Raw genomic sequence first — 15,415 nt, forward strand, 5'->3', positions numbered from 1 at the left:
GTGTGAATACATTCTCCAAAGACAAAAACCAGATCAGTGGAAAGCTGAGCAGAGGATCATAGTCCTTATCTACCTATACCACGTCTATGCTTGTCATGTTTGTCAAGTCCCAGAGTTTTAGAAATGCTCCTACTGTTTCTTTTAATTCTAAGTTGGGCTGATCCAACCTGGCCACCAGGATAATAGAAATTTTTGTGGATGATGGGACTCCCACTCACTGCAGGGGAGTGTTCCCTACACTAGATCAAGGTGGCTGAGGCTTTGTCAATCCAAATTTTGGATAGAAGACCTCAAAAGGTGGAAATACCTCACCTCTCTGGTGACCTGTCCAAGGGCTGCAGAAACATTTGGAGAGAGACCTGTTCCTAAAAGCCACCCTGAACCTCCCAAGGTACAATTTGCGGCTGTTGCCCCTTGTTGTACTGTCTGGTACCACTTAGTTTTCCTCTGTCCTCTTTGTAATTGTCCTCCAAGTAGCCGTAGCTGCTAGTAAATCAGTCCTTCAGCCCTCTCTTCATCTGACTTACCCAGTTCAGATCCTACCACCTCTCCTTATAGTTCCTGTGATCCAGGCGTGATCATACTGGTCACTCTCCCTGAATTCTCCAGTTTTTCAGCATTTCAGGATCTTCCTGGGCAGCTGGGAAGAAGCAAGGGAAGATACATGGTAAAGCAATGAATTACAGAGGTCTTGTCAAACTGCTGAGATTATACGGCCCTGTTCACCTGGACACTTGACCCAAGTGCCCTTCAAATCTGAACAGGAGGCTGAATCCATGGCTTACCTTGTGGCCTTGATCTCTTCTCACACAAGAACCTAGCTGCTCTGCACTGGACATAATTAATACTTAGGGCCTTACTTACAGGAATGGATTTGCTATTTCTCTGAAACAAAATATATAGGAGGTTAATGGTCCCTTTCAGAAACCATCTGATATTGTTCAATCAAGGCAAAACAGCAGTGCTTCTGTGAAGCTGGCTGGATATTTTTACAGAATCACAGAATTGTTTAGGTTGGAAAAGACCCTTAAGATCATCAAGTCCACCACTAAAATATGTCCCCAAGTGCCACATCTACACCTCTTTTAAAAACCTCCAGGGATGGTGATTCCACTGCTTCCCTGGACAGCCAGTTCCAATGCTTGACAATGCTTTTGGTGAAGAATTTTTTCCTACTGTCGAATCTAAACCTGCCCTGGTGCAACTTGAGGCCATTTGCTCTTGTCCTATCTCCAGCCACCTGACAGAAGAAACCAGCACCCACCTCGCTACAACCTCCTTTCAGGTAGTTGTAGAGAGTCATAAGGTCTCCCCTCAGCCTTTCTTTCTCCAGACTAAACAACCCCAATTCCCTCAGCCACTCATCATAAGACTTGTTCTTTAGACCCTTCACCAGCTTCGTTGCTCTTCTTTGAACGTGCTCCAGCACCTCAATGTCTTGTAGTGAGGGGCCCAAAACTGAACACAGTATTCGAGGTGCGGCCTCACCAGTGCCGAGTACAGGGGGATGATCACTGCTCTAGTCCTGCTGGCCACAGTATTTCTGATACAAGCCAGGATGCTATTGGCCTTCTTGGCCACCTGGGCACACTGCTGGCTCATAGTCATCTGGCTATCAGCCAATACCCCCACGTCCTTTTCTGCCAGGCAGCTTTCCAGCCACTCTTCCCCAAGCCTGTAGCACTGCATAGGGTTGTTGTGACCCAAGTGCAGGACCCAGCACTGAGCCTTGTTGAACCTCATACAGTTGGCCTCGGCCCATCGATCCAGCCTGTCCAGATCCCTCTGTAGACCCTTTCTATCCTCAAGCAGATCAACACTCCCACCCAACTTCGTGTTGTCTGCAAACTTAGTGAGGGTGCACTCGATCCCCTCGTCCAGATCATTGATAAAGATATTAAACAGAACTGGGCCCAATACTGAGCCCTGGGGAACACCACTTGTGACTGGCCACCAGCTGGATTTAACTCCATTCACCACAACTCTTTGGGCCTGGCCATCCAGCCAGTTTTTTACGCAGCAAAGAGTACACCTGTCCAAGCCATGAGTGGTCAGTGTCTCCGGGAGAATGCTGTGGGAAATGGTGTCAAAGGCTTTACTAAAGTCTAGGTGGACAATATCCACAGCCTTTCCCTCATCCATTAAGTGGGTCACCTTGTCATAGAAGAAGATCAGGTTAGTCAAGCAGGACCTGCCTTTTATAAACCTGTGCTGACTGGGCTTGATCACCTGTTTGTCCTGTACATGCTGTGTGATGGCACTCAAGACAATCTGCTCCATAACCTCCCCCGGCACCAAGGTCAGACTGACAGGCCTGTAGTTCCCTGGATCCTCCTTCCAGCCCATCTTGTAGATAGGCTAACTTCCAGTCAGCTGACCTCCCTGGTTAGCCAGGATTGCTGATAAATGATTGAAAGTGTCTTGATGAGCACCTGTGGATGGATCCCATCTAGCCCCATAGACTTGTGTGTGTCTAAGTGGTGTAGCAGGTTGCTAACTATTTCCCCTTGGATTATGGAGGCTTCATTCTGTTCCATGTCCCTGTCTTCCAGCTTAGAGGGCTGGGTACCCAGAGAAAAATTGGTCTTAAAGACTGAGGCAAAGAAGGCACAAAGTACCTCAGCCTTTTTCTTAGCCTTTGTCACTATGTTTCCCCCCATATCCAATAAAGGACAGCGATTCTTCTTAGCCCTCCTTTTGTTGCTAATGTATTTATAGAACATTTTAAAATCGTCTTTTACAGCAGTAGCCAGATTAAGTTCTAGTTGGGCTTTGGCCTTTCTGATTTTCTCCCTGCATAACCTCACAACAAGCTTGTAGTCCTCCCAGGTTGCCTGCCCATTCTTCCAAAGGTCATAAACTCTCCTTTTTTTCCTGAGTTCCAGCCAAACCTCCCTGTTCAGCCAGGCCAGTCTTCTTCCCCCCTGGCTTGTCTTTCAGCACATGGGGATGGCCTGCTCCTGCCACTTGAAGGTTTCCTTCTTGAAGACTGTCCAGCCTTCCTGGATTCTTTTGCCCTTCAGGACTGCCTCCCAAGGGACTCTGTCAACCAGGCCCCTCAGCAGGCCAAAGGCTGACCTCTGGAAGTCCAAGGGAGCTATTCTGCTCACCCTCCTCCTTACTCCTCCAAGAACTGAAAACTCTATTATGATCGCTATGCCCAAGATGGCCTCCAACCATCACATCGCCCACAAGTCCTTCTCTGTTTGCAAAAAGCAGGTCCAGTGGGGTGCCTTCCCTAGTTGGCTCATTCATCAGCTATGTCAGGAGGGTCTCTTCCACACACTCCAGGAACCTCCTGGACCGTTTCCTCTCTGCTGTATTTCCAGCACACATCTGTTAAATTGCAGTCCCCCCACAAGAAGAAGGGCTAGCAATTGTGAGACCTCTCCCAGCTGCTTATAATATGTTTCATCTGCCTTTTCATCCTGGTTGGATGGTGTATAACAGACTCCCACCATGATATCTGCCTTGTTGGCCTTTCCCCTGATTCGTACCCATGAACACTCAACCCTATCGTCACCATCATTAAGCTCTAGACAATCAAAACACTCCCTAACATGCAGGGCTACCCCACTGCCTCTCCTTCCTTGCTTATCCCTTCTGAAGACTTCATAGCAATACATTGCAGCACTCAAGTTTTGTGAGTCATCACAGCATGTTTCTGTGATGGCAACTATAGCATAGTTTTCCAGCTGCACACTGGCTTCCAGCTCCTCCTGTTGCCCGTGCTGCGTGCATTGGTGTAGATGCACGTCAGCTGGGCTATTGATCCCACCACCTTTTTGGGGGGAGAAGCCCTAATTGCTACATGACCTTCTGTGGTTTCTAATGCATCAATAACGCACAGCACTTGTGGGTATTTTGATGCTTTACAAAGGTCATACTGCTTCCACTAATCTTCCTTTGTTGATTAGAATGGGGCCTATTCTGGTTCATTAATTACAATGTGTATTTTTTAAAGCTGAATTGTTTATTGTGCATTGCATTTTAATTTGCTTAGTAGTTTCCAGGGATCCTGAGTTATGTTATTTGTCAGGAAAAGGTCTTTGTAAAAATATAACTACTGGGCCCAACGGATTTCATGATGTAACACTTCAGTGCTGATATGCAGATTACCAAATAATCAGTCAAGGCTAAACCAGAGCATTATAAGGTTATGAGGGTCTCCTCATAGTAACTGAAATAGGAAGCAATTTCTTAGGGAGAAGCTGCAGACAGCTGTGGATGGCAGAAAAGGAGGTCTTCAATGTACACATGAATCCTCCCTACATACCAACCCTGCATTGCTAGATGGTGCAAGACCACCCTGCCATTCTCTGCTGAGGCTGGGACAACTTCACATCTCAGAGTCTTCAACTGCTGTATGACAAAAGCAATGTTTTGTCTCTCCAGATAATGTCAATATCTACACCAAAGCTGGGCAGAGAAGTCCTTCTAACAAGCAACTAATACTACCCTAGCAGGCCAGGAATTTGTGTGGTCTCTTACCTTGAAAAGAACATCATAGAGAGGGGATACAGTCCTGAACAATTTCTGAGGACAGGATGGAAATGGGAAAGAGCCAGAGAAGAGATTATTCTTCAACTTCCTGTTGGGCAAATAGAGTCTGTGGGACTGAGTGAAGAGTTTACACAGGGATTGTGTTATACGATTGTGCTGTTGAAGTACTTAAAAGATTGCTACTGACTTCCACAGATGACCAAAAAGTTTCTGAATGCACTGAGGGACCAACATAAGCAATGGGATCTAAAAAGAGTATTCCCTGCAAGCTTGCCCCAAATCTGATCACATTTTTAATTATTTTTTTTATTTTTTTTTTTTAACAAAAGCTCCTTCAGCAGAGCACTAGCAACATCCAAAAAGAGAACTGTCATGGTCATGAGCACTTTGCACACACCAGGTCTTCCCTGCAAGGGTCTTCACAGGCAGCCCTGTACACTCACCACATCGGCCTCTGCTTCTCTAAAGTCTGCTTTCACTGCCATCCCTTTCTCCCCTATCTTTTCTTAGTTTCTTGTACAAATATTTAGCTATCCTTTTTCTTTCCACTCCATTTCACCCTCCCTTTTCCTGTGTTGGTGGAAAACTCAATGACACATTTTTAATTAGTTGAAAAAAAAGGTGCTGCAAATATATTAATTTTAAGCATTGCTTTGACTGTTCTGAGTGGGTTCCAGGGGGCATCCTTGCAGACGGTATATAGTGTAAAACCAACACGTCAGCATGTAGTGACTCTAGTTACATAAAAGAAATTGTCTGATGTGTCTTGCCCTTGTGTGTGGGGTAATTGGGGATTGTACCCATGACTATCTTGAGCATTTTTTTTCTGCACCAGTGAGCACTGGGTGGTTTCCAGGACATGTAGTGTGGACTGGCTTACTTCCATACTGCTCATGTTCCAGGCTATTGGAGCAACAGATTAAATCCCAGCTGAACATCAGCAGGAGCACACTGTGGTGCCCTAGCTACCCCAGAAGCCTGCGAATCTCCACCACAGGTGTTCTTTCATATTCATCCTCTTCCCAGTTCATCAGTATCATGTGCACTTTGTGAACATGCTCATGCTCATGCTCTGCTTAGCCTTGAACTCACATTGCAGATAAGCTCCAGATCACTGCCAGAAGCACCACAGCTTCCACTGCAGAGGATCATTTTTGGGACCCCCCCCAAACATCTTGCAAGGACCTCACTCTGTCTCAGAAGCAAAGGTGTCTGGACAATAGAATGTTACCTGTACTTCCTCCCCTCAAGCACATACAAGAAAAGGCTGAGGACAATAATCTTGTTGCTGAAACCACTGCCCTCTGGAAGAATTAAATCACCCTCCATATATAGATCAACCAATGTTGGCTGTGAAACTCTAGGAAGCCTATCACCCTGGGAGCTATCCAGGAGACTGTGCACACGCTTCTTTGTGGGCATCTTCCATTTTTGGATGCATTGCCATGGCAAAAAGTGACTATTACCCCAATGCAATCTGGCCCCTCCTGACTCATACAGATCAGTCAGTAAACCACTCAGCATAGATACAGGACTTTCTGTGGCATCAGATGACACTGGGATGAGGCCAGACTGTGGGCTGACATCTTCCAGACTGGACAAGAGAAAGCGAAGCTGGAGGCTCTTTTTATTCCCTTAGCCCTTTATTTTCCCATGTTTGTTCCTCTCCAAACCCTCTCGATTCCTCCTTTTCCCCACCTTCCCTAAATGTGCCATAGTAAGTCTTGCGCAATCCTCAAACGCTCTTCCTCTGTGTCCTATAATGTGTCCCATACCCCCAGCCAGTAACGCCCCTCAGTCTGTAAGGTGATCCAGAAAAAGTGTGCCATTTTTTGTCCCAGTTTGCCCCAGCTTTCCTGGCATGCACCAGGGATCACATACACACATGGACAGTGTTAAGTTATATGATAAAAGGCTTTTCTGCACACTCACAAGGAAGGAGCACAGAGGGAGTCTATCTCTTACAATAAGCACAATGTCAACAGACTTTCAGGGTTGATGAGATTGATCCCAAAACAACTGCAGTCAAACATGCTGGCTTAGGAGACTCTGCATTGCACACTATCACAGTGAAGAGTTTACTAGCTATTACAGGAGGAGGCATGGTAGCTTAGGACCTGTCTCTCACACAAGTTGTGTGAAGAAACAGCCCATTTTTCATTCTGGAATTGGCCTACTATTGTCAGCAAGAGATTGTTTCACCTACAGTTTGGGTGAATGCAGAGTGCAATGTGTTTCAATTGCCTGTTGGGGAGCACACTGCTCCTATCTGTCAGATTTTTTGTTTAAGCAACTGCTTTTGTTACATCTTCATCAGTATATACAATGATTAGCTAAATGTGATTGGAAATTGTGACTGGACATTTTTATTCCACGCAGCATCTCAGAATCTCTTTACATTCGGCTCCCTCTTGTGCTCATTTCATCCTCCTGCTGACTTCTCTCTTCCCATGTTTTTCCACAACCTTTTCTAAGCAGGATGCTATTGCATCAGGCCACCTAATCCACGGTGCTCAGGTGGAACTGAAATTAAACGAAATGTGCTTGCCCATCTCTAGCAGTAATATCACTCCTTAGAGGAATAAATTGTGAGCTAAATGAAAGCAGACAGAGCAGCTTCCAGGAAGAGTTGGCATCAAACCATGAGTCTGATAATTGGGTTCTGAAAAATGAATGGCTATCAGGGGAGGCCTGGCATCTGCCTGAGAGCAATTATTACCAGACCACAAGTGGGTAGGATGGAGGCATTCCCCTCCCTATTTCCCTCCTGCTTTCCTGCTGTGGCACTGTGCAATGCAGAACCTGTGATAAAGAGGACAGCATGGAAATGAGGGAGAATTGCAGAAATCGGGAGAGATAGACCACTCCAAGAAGGACTGGCAAAGCTGAGAACTGAAGCAAAGGGGAGGACGCGTGATATCTTTGTGAGAAGTTGCGCGGCACAGGTCAGTCCAGACTTGCAAGCTCCATGCAATTTCCTTCCAAGCGCCTAGTAAAAGTGGTTTGGCAGGAGCAACAGGCGGGAGGACTGTCCTGATATGTAAGTCTTTCTCTCTCTCATATTGATCTTTGTGTTTTGATTTGGGATGAATGACCAGAGGTCTCAGTGGCCAAACTCTCTGACGATAGGTGACTTAGGGTATGTAGTGGGCTTCCTGTGGGATGAGAATACAGGAGCTTGCAGGCTATCAGGACACAAGTCTGTGAGTCTCCCAAGTGGCCATGGTAAATAATTAGACTCTTAATTACAGGTTAAGCACGCCATTTCAGTGTTGGCTGGTGACTGCATCATATGCTTGGACTATTGTTGCATTCTTGCAATTCCTGTTTATATGTCTGCTGAAGGGCCTTGAATCTTCCTGTCCAGTTAGGAAAGTGATTTTTTTTTTTCTGTTCTGAGATGACTGTGAGTGTATTTGGGCATGAAAGATCCATTTATACTTTTTTTTTTAATCATTTTTCAGTGTGGCTGATGCTAGAGACTAAAGTATTACTGTATTTCAGCCAGGCAATGCCAGCACTGTCTGTGCAATAATTCTACCTTTACCATTAAAATTATTGTTAGCCATGAGGGGATGGACTGGGTGTGCCAGTGTACAGCAAGTTGAGAAAAAAGTGCTTTCCAGGACAGTGTGTGGATAATGTGAGCTTGGGGGATATGCTCTACTTTAGGGTCTGAGAAGAAAGGGATGGAAGGTGTACTGGAGTAACCAGAAGACACACAATCTTGAGAAGTGAGTGCTGGAGATAAATGAGACATAGCTGCAAAAGAGAATGGGCGAAAAGTCATCCCTAAGTGCAGAGATGGCAGTTGTGACACTTTAGGTGGTCAGTGGGGAAAAAAAACAAACTGCCTGGGCTAGGGACTTTCTATTCTCTTTCTGTACTGATGATTCTTCAGCTTCTGGCTGGTAGCGATCTATTCGCCTGGCTACGAGGGCTCCAGCATTGACCAGGACAGGCAAAAATGTCACTTTGTGAACAGGGAACTGATCTGAGAGAAGCGCTTTCAGGCTCCTTGGACTCATTGCTGTAATGAGAAAAAGACACCTTGTTTCAAAGGAAAACAGTGCCATTGGCACCTCAGTGCAGAAAAGAAGTTACAGAGAGAGGCTGATAGAGTTTTCCAGGCTGAGAATGAGAGTTTGAGAACCTCTCCTGGCTTCAACTGGAGGATGCATAATTTGGGTGTGGGCTTCAGGACATGACACAGCATTTCAGCTTTGCTGCTGTGAACGTTGCAGTACCTTCAGCCCTTTTTGGACTGGATCCTTTGTTTTTTCCTACTATAATCCTCAAAGAAAACAAAACATGCCTTTTTCTGATGACTGATTTTTTTTTTCTCTTTTTAGGGGAAACTGTGGTAATCATGAATCCCTTCCTCCTAAGAAGTGCCAGATAATATGACTATCTGAGAAGTGCTTCACTCAGTAATTTTTCTCCTTCCCTCCATGAACTCAGTTTTGCCAATTAGAGTTGGTTACAAAGTTTTAAGATGGAGGCGTCTTTCCACACACTTATTATAAAGCTGGTCAAATCATCGTCTCTCAGCTACTGATACCCCCGGCTATTCTACTGGAACTGCATTGATTGACATCAAGATGTGAGGACCCCATTTCAAAAAAGACATAGAGGGACTGGAAAAGGTCTAGCTGAGGGTGATCAAGATGGTGGTCAGTGACACATGACCTATATGAGGCCTGTTTTTTCTGGCTGAGAGGAAGGGGTGATGGTGCCTAATAGCAGCCAACAAACTTTTTAAGGGCATTGACAAAGAGGACAGATTCAATTCCTTTTTGGTATAAATAGACAATGTGTAAAAAGCAACAGCCACATTGTATAGGGAAGTTCAGGTTGGAAATCAGGAGAAGTTGCATCTGAAAAAGGTGTTGCAATTGGGATTCAGCTACCAGACCAGTAGGGAATCTTTGTCCTTGGTGGTTTTCAGGACAAAGCCATTGCCAGCCTGATAGAGTGTTGGGGATAGACCAAATATATTATGATCAGTCTCCATGCCACCTGGCCCATTAGCGCGCTTTGAATATTACATCTAAACTGGTGCCATTCCCATCACCTCTCTCCAAGGTTTTTATTACATCTGTCTTCCTTCTCTAGGGAAGATAGAGGAAATTGTCATATGCATTGTGCTGAAAACTACATAGATCTATAAACTGCTTATTCAGATCACTGCCATTGACTTCTTCGTCCCCATGATCATTATCACAGTGCTTTGCCTGATAATTGACTGCCACCTCACCAAGGGGCAGCTGCCTTTGAGGAAGCCACATAGAAACAAAGGAAGATATGAAGATAACAAGCTCAACGGAGATACCCACAGGAACAGCAGAAGGGAAAAATAATCAATAAAATGTTGTGTAAGTGGCCAAGAGAAGATACATGAACCTGCATGATCTCTTGGGTATGTTGAGATCTTGCATTTCACAGTGACAGCAGCTTTAAGTGAGGTATTTAAAGAGCAAATGTACACAGCTTTTAAAAATATTTTGGTATCTCTCACTGTTATCATGCCCTTTCTTAATTAGAATTTTGACCTAGTATTGCAAAATGTTTCCTGGTTTTCTCCATCTTGTTTGCATTTTAATAGGGAGAGGAGAAGATCTATGGAGCTACCAGGGCCTGATGTGATCAGCTTTTATTTTAGGCCCTTCTATAACCGTATCTAATCAGTCTCAGTACAGCTGTTTCATCCCCAGGTCACTGGATAACTCAGTGAGAGGTCACATGCCTGCAGTCCTTTCCCCAGCACAACTATCTGCCCAATGGTTTTGTGCCTCTACAAGCATTTTCTCTGCATTCTGCAGCACTCCATATATGCTCTGTATTCTGAGGCTGGTCTAATAATTTCTGGCATCTAAAGATCATCTGGTAATTGGACAAAATGGTAGCTGGTTTTTAATAACAATAACCTAATTCTGAGATTTTAACCAAGGGCTACCTCAGCCGCCATATTCAACCCATGCCCATTTTTTTTATCTCCTTTGTCCTCAAAATTGCTGCCTATGCTAGCTTTCACTTTTGAAACATTGACAATCATCTTTATAACTACGTAAACAAGTACTGTGCTTAGGCAGACACACAGTCTGGGAGCTGTAAGCCATTCCTCTATCTGGCAGTGATTACCAGGAGAAAGGAAACTGCACACTTCAGATACTGAAAGCTCTTTGTCTCATGCTGAACAACTGAAAAACATAAAATAGGCTACCCACTATGAGGTTTGACTGCCCCCCATGGGTCACAGAATATCACTTGTGTGATATTCTGGGAATCCTGCCTACTGCAAAAGTTATGAATAACAATGCCCCAATTTATGAAAACAAGCATCAGCTAAAGCCTGTTAAGAGAATAATGTGGAAATGCCTGGTTCATATTACCTAGAAGCACTGACTGTCAGGCTCACAGTGCTCTGAAACACTTTCCCTCAGTTCCCTGAGGACACCCAAACCAGGACAAGTCCTACTAAGCCTGAATCTAGGCAGCTCTTCGCTGCTTTCAGAGGACTAGGGCTCAGCTCTTGCTGTACTGTCTTGTTCAGACTGTGGCGACAGATGGAAAAGTGCCTCTGGAAGCAAAAAGCAGAGCCTTTCTTGGTCTCCTCGCTCATTTTTCCCTTTTACTTCAAACCTGAGACCCTGAGTCCTGTTTTCCTTTATCCTTATATTGAGGCCTGATGTTAGTATCAGGCTAGCAGATCTCTTCTTACTTTCTAGGGAATGTGGAGTCCTTTGTCTTGCTCCCTCCCCCTCCAGGCTTTCCAGTCCCTGCTGGGTGATAGTCTTTTGTGGCCATTTTGTTACACTTTTCAGTCATTATATTCCACAATATGAAAACAAAGCCAAATGCCTGATTAAATAGCATCAGACGATTTGAGCTGCACTTCAGCATGTCCCACAGGAGCAATTCCTCATCCATGCAGCTTTTTGCCCATGGTACCTGGCAGTCCAGAAGGACACTGTTAACTGTGTTTCTCAGCCAGTCCTCTCTGCTTCTGAGCTCTGTTTTTGTTTAGCACGTTGGCTTGCTCTCATTCCCTGATTCCTCTTGTCTGCATGTCATGGCAGTGGCATTCAAGACATATTGGATGGTGTTTCAGGCAGAGAGGCTGCTGTGGAGCTCTGGAGTCCACTGGGCAGACCTGGTACACATCGTCTTCCAGGGTGTCCACATCCTGCTAAAGATCTTCTTCTATTTGACTTCTGACATCAGTCCTGTTATCTACAGCCTCTTCTCCTCCCATTTCCATAGCTACTGCCAAGATCAGGTCTACTGCTGAGCTGGGTGTGCAGTCTCACCCTCTCCTGGGATTCACTGCAAGGCCAGGACACCACTACAAGATGCTTTTCACTTGAACACAGTGCTCACCTTATGACACTGGATTTGCACGCTAGCTGTGTCTCTTACTGCTTTGGAAACTGCCCACAGAGTGTGTCCTCCACAGTCACAAGATCAGGAGCCCAAAAGTAAGACAGCCCTGAAACTAAGAGCTCTTTCATGCAAACGCGGGCTATTACCAGGTGAAATAAAGCAGGTGTTGTCTTTGCTGGTCATGTATTACTGTTATGTCTGCAAGGATGAGCCCTACATAATGCTGTTGTCATGAAACCCACAGCTCATGCTCAGCTGGGCTGCACAAATGCCTATTAAATGTAAATGGAGATTGTCTCACTTCTCTGGAGATAGTGTTGGAGATTTTCTGGCATCTATTTTCTTCATGACTGCTGATCTGCAGCTGTGTAAACCAAGTCATGAGATGTCAGACTCTTCATAAAGGCAGAAGTGAATGGACAAGAAAGGATTAAACTTGCAAACAGGCTTCCAGCCTTTGCATTTTGAAGCATACACGACCTTATCTAGAGTGAGAATCACACCTAATAGCAATATATTTTGAAGCTTCCCTGCTAACTGTGAAGCACTTAAACTTTTGTTGGTATTCACTTCATGGGTGAAAAGGAGACAGTGACTGGCTTTGACCCAGAAGCTCTTTTAATCTCTTCTCTCTCTTAAAGGCTGAATGCTGACATTTCTTTTTAAACAAATCCTACAAGCTCCTGCAGAACTGAAAATTCAAAAAGCTTGTTCTTCACATCACAGGGGCTTAACACATCCCTTTGTGACAAGAACATCAATACATTTCTGAGGAGGAAATCAGGGAGCCTGGAGTTAGTGTTTAATGAACTTTTAGACTGTGACACCAAGGCCCAGTCCTTGCTAGCCTGACTTCATCCTTGTTTTCTGAGTCCTGCTTTGGTGGTTGCAGGCAGATAGACACATCATCTTACTCCCATCATCAAAACAAAAAAGCTCTGCAAAGATGCCGTCCAGTAAACAACTGGGCCACATTGCTCTGGTTGAGAAGTGTAAGTATGAAGAAATGAAGCATGTAGGGAAAAATTGCTGTTTTCAAAATGTAGGTTGAAGCTTGAAGCTTGATATCATCCTCACTTGAGCTAAGATTCCTGAAGGTGGAGTTCTTCTAAAAGGGAAGTTGTCTTAACTAATGTTATATTAGCATGGGACCACAAGAAACATCACCATATTCTGCTTTTGGCCTGCTAATCAGTGAACTTCACATCTTCAGGGTAAAGTTGGTGCAAGAAGTTGAGAACTTGCCCTTACCTAGCAGGCAGATTATGAAAGTGTTTCTCTTCTAACTGAAGAGTTGCTTGTGATAGCGAGGGTTGGGTCCATCTGAACCAACTGGAGGCTGGGGATTTATAGAGTATGATTCATCAATTTATTCTAAATATGTGCTTTAAGATGAAATGAATCCACTCTACTGACTAGAGTCATTAATTCTCACTGAGTGGAAAGGAGTTTAAAGGGGCTAGCTCAGACGTAGCTGTTTATATTTTGCCAGATTAATCTCATTCTTCGTGGCCAAAAGCCTTTTAACTTGTAGACTAAATACAGTTTTCAGGGAAACTATTACAATACTATGTGGTTTCACCAGGGCTCCTTAAAGCAGAATTTGGTCTACTGAACCAATGAGTCAGTTTTGTTCTTGTCTCTTTTTGATGGTGGGAATGCTAATGAAGGATATTCTATTTGTTTGGTTCCCTGATGAGTAATTATAAAAGCATTTTTGAGCATGCTGTTTCTATAGGCTGTTGCAGTCACATCTAGACACCTTTTAAAACACACACTTCTGTGAAAAGTGAGCAGCTGGGTAGATTTTTACATGTTTGTTGTACCTATTGTTGGCATCAGTCTCTGACAGGGATGAAATAACATTGGGATATTTTTTAATTCAGCAATAAGCATACATAAAAGCTTAAAAAATTACTCAGAATGGTAAGTTGGATTCTGTATTATAATGGAAAGTTTATGAAGAACTGTTAAAGCTGGTATAAAGCACCTGTTAGCATGAGTCAGGTCACACCAGGTCACAGAAGCTGGTTCTGCTCTTCTTAGGATACTGTTAGGCATGAAGTAACAGAAAGAAATTGGACATTTGTGTTTGTAGCATTGACTCAGCATTGTGACTCTGGCTGCTCCCTGTGGATGACTGGGATCCTCCAAAACTTCACCTTACCCTGCCTGCCACCCACAGCCTCTCCCAAATCCTCTGTACAGGTGTCCCAAGGTCTCCTTTCTCTTCTCCATACCAGTTAAGGGTGGTCTCCTGCCCACACAAAGGGGCAGCGTAGGAAGCTCTTGTTCACCTTCCCAGTGTGACCCAAGGTTTGGTGAAATGAGCTTTACTGCAGGTGTGGGTTCACACTATGAAGAGCAAAGCACTGTGCTGTTACGGGAATGAACAAGAGTGCCAAAAAGTGTCAGTGTATATGTTTGAGGGTGACTCACTAGAAAAGGAAAGACTTGTTAGTGTCTGCATTACTGATGGAAAACAAAACATCTTAATCTCTCCATCAGACAGATGGAGACAGTCCAGTGTGGCGTTTCATCCTGACCAGTGAGTGACATGGGGTATAAATCCCAGTTTTTCTTGGAAGCTTTTAAAGGTAGCTGATGGGTAAACAATCACTTCTTTTGTTCCAAAGCAAAAAGAACTGCCCCAAACTGGCACTTAGCCCTCACTCAAAAAGACCAGGGCTAAACTGCTCAAATATCTTGCAAAACTGCTCAAATATCTTGCAATCAGACATTACATCTTGTGAACTCAAAGCCCAGAAAGCACTGTTGTGTCAGGCATGCCATGACAGAGTGTAGGCACCTCTACAGGAAACCAACCATAGTGCAACTATCTGCCTGCACACATATCTCTGGGCATGATCACACATGACAGCAGCAAGAATTTGCTTAGAGTTTATTGCTGTTGCTATAGCCCAGATTAAATACTTGAACATATGAGGTTGTACAAGGTAGGAAATGTAATCACCTACAAAGTCCAGAGGAAATCAGTACAGCAGCAACCATGACTGTCTGTAAGGCAAGGTTTACTTTATTTCATATGTTTATCAGGGAACTGAAATTGTCTGAAAAAAGGCAGGGAACTGAGTTTGCAAATCATAGATTTCTAGGCCTTCAGTGATGGTCTCTCTACTCAGAACTGAAGAACTGCACACAGAGTGAAAACAGTGAGAGACAAGAGAGAAGGGAGGCAGGGAGATTTATTTTCTCATCCTCTCTGAGACATGTCCACTTTCAAGACTCTGTGTGGACAAGCAGCAGAAGGAGGTGACTCTGCAAGAGGATCCAACCTCATGCTAGTTATGGTATGGGACAATACGCACTTTGAAGGGTCTTTGATTGTGCTAGTATGGCTACCCTTTTGCACTTCCTTCAGGATTTCCATGCTGTACAGCCATTGCCATACTCTGCAGCTAGGCTATTCATTTTAAGGTAAGAGTTATCTTGCCCTGACCCTCTGCTTGCTTTTATTTCAGGCTCCAGTAAGGGCTGCAATCACAATACTCTCCTAAACTTGAAGGGG

Source organism: Haliaeetus leucocephalus, unplaced genomic scaffold (genome assembly GCF_000737465.1).
Source record: "Haliaeetus leucocephalus isolate CR32 unplaced genomic scaffold, Haliaeetus_leucocephalus-4.0 Scaffold556, whole genome shotgun sequence".
In the NCBI taxonomy this organism is placed as follows: domain Eukaryota; kingdom Metazoa; phylum Chordata; class Aves; order Accipitriformes; family Accipitridae; genus Haliaeetus; species Haliaeetus leucocephalus.